General features: G+C 48.8%; 1 protein-coding gene across 1 annotated transcript in view; it reads right to left on the reverse strand.

Moving 5' to 3' along the window:
- The window catches only part of LOC138976772 (retinol dehydrogenase 12-like), a 46,248-nt gene that overhangs the window by 10,308 nt on the left and 33,440 nt on the right, over positions 1-2,500 (reverse strand). The window lies entirely within an intron of this gene.

Here is a 2,500-nt window from a genome sequence, read left to right on the forward strand (position 1 = left end):
GTCGTCGCGATATAACCTTCGTGGTTGAAAACGACGTTAAACACCAAATAAAGAAAGAAAGAACCACGGAATGAGTCGCATATCACCTTTGCATGATTTTCATATTTTTACATTTTCATTTAAGAGTTTTTTATGCTCTATCCAGTGGTGAAAACCGTTTTAGAAAAGAGCAAAAACTGTTTGAGTTATAAGCCTGTGACTAAGGTGACCCTCACACTGTTACCAGACACTCCCCGGACTTATATTAAGCCTAGCGCAGAACCGCGCGAGGTGACATGCGACTCATTTCGTGGTGGAGGGTCACAATTTAAGACTCCCTCTTTTCTAAGACTCAGATTGTTGAAGGTCTTACGGGGGAGGTTCTACTGTAGCGGATTTGATTGCATCAGTATACTCTATAGTCTCTGATTGCATCTAACAGTTTCTTGTCAAAGACACATTCCTTCTCGTGAAAAGGGTTGGGCTCACCGTCTCACAACCGGCCAGGCGTTAACATGGGACAAAACCATCCCTCCACTTGGTCACATACCAAGAATGAACAGTGCTTGTTCCATGTGCAGCGTGGGAACTTTTGATGAATTAATTTTGTGAATACAGCCAGTGGCTTTAAGACATTAACCTGATCCAACAACTATTTTCAAGTCACCACGGCAAGCAGTCAGAGTGTTGACTTTTGGTACGTGACCAAGTGGAGGGTATAACAGTCTGGCCAGTTCTGAGATGGTGAGGAACACTTTTTGTCACGAGAAGGACAAACTAAAATGCTGCGTTATTTTGACTGGCTTCAGAGACAAACTATAATGCAGCGTTATTTTGACTGGCTTCAGAGACAAACTATAATGCTGCGTTATTTTGACTGGCTTCAGAGACCGGGTGAGCTGTTTGTGGCACGTACTCTTCTTGTCTTATTGGTAATGCTGGCTTACAGAACGCCAAGTGCGACTGATCCCTCTAAGTGATAAGTGCTAGTATATGTGGTATGAAGATATATGCCATTTTGCTATGGCTCTGCCTTGAACCCCCCCCACACACACACACCCCCCCACCGCACACACACACACACTGGCACCCCCGACACACACACACACACTCCCCCCTTTTAAAAAAGATCTGCGGCAAAAAAACAGCGAAGGAACACTGTTGTCTTGTGTCTTTAGGAATAACGTCCCTCTGTTGTTTGATTTTAAATTCAGCGTAACTATTCTCACGGTGAACGAAAGGCTTCTAAAGGCACATAGAGAATGTAGCGTGCTTAATGGTTCTTGGGCCTATGTCGGTCTTTCCTCTTGAGTCGGGTTTATGTGGGTCACGTGAAGGTTATTCGCCATGTTTTCTGTGGATTCCATTCATTGCCTGCATCGGGTATTCTCTCCGTGTCTGCATGTACACGCTGACTCTCCAGACCGGATGACGTGGCACCCATCAACCAGAGACGTGGAAGCCTGGAGGCACATGGATATGATGGCAGTGCCATGAGGTACAGACAGCTCCACGTGACAGCCTGGAGGCCCATGGATATGATGGCAGTGCCATGAGGTACAGACAGCTCCACGTGACAGCCTGGAGGCCCATGGATATGATGGCAGTGCCATGAGGTACAGACAGCTCCACGTGACAGCCTGGAGGCCCATGGATATGATGGCAGTGCCATGAGGTACAGACAGCTCCACGTGACAGCCTGGAGGCCCATGGATATGATGGCAGTGCCATGAGGTACAGACAGCTCCACGTGACAGCCTGGAGGCCCATGGATATGATGGCAGTGCCATGAGGTACAGACAGCTCCACGTGACAGCCTGGAGGCACATGGATATGATGGCAGTGCCATGAGGTACAGACAGCTCCACGTGACAGCCTGGAGGCCCATGGATATGATGGCAGTGCCATGAGGTACAGACAGCTCCACGTGACAGCCTGGAGGCCCATGGATATGATGGCAGTGCCATGAGGTACAGACAGCTCCACGTGACAGCCTGGAGGCACATGGATATGATGGCAGTGCCATGAGGTACAGACAGCTCCACGTGACAGCCTGGAGGCACATGGATATGATGGCAGTGCCATGAGGTACAGACAGCTCCACGTGACAGCCCTCAGACAAAGAGGAACGACTAAAGATCGCCTTGTGCAACGCAACTCATCCCGAACTAGGCAGAACAAAACCGCTTAGGTAAATGCCACACACATACAATGCATTGGGTGCATAAAGTTGTGCCGCATTATGCCAAGAGCCACTTAGAGACAGCGTTAGACAGATGTTTGAGTGAGCAAACATGCTGTGACAGACACAGGCAGACATACTCCGTCCTCTACCCCCCCTCCCCCGCAACACACACACACACACACCTCCAAAGCACCTTTCAACACACAGACACAGACACACAGACACACACACACACACACACACACACACACATGCACACACCTACAAAGCACCTTTAAACACACACACACACACACACACACACACACACACATACACACACACATCCAAAGCACC

The sequence above is a fragment of the Littorina saxatilis genome, linkage group LG9, assembly GCF_037325665.1.
Source record: "Littorina saxatilis isolate snail1 linkage group LG9, US_GU_Lsax_2.0, whole genome shotgun sequence".
Taxonomy (NCBI): Eukaryota; Metazoa; Mollusca; class Gastropoda; order Littorinimorpha; family Littorinidae; genus Littorina; species Littorina saxatilis.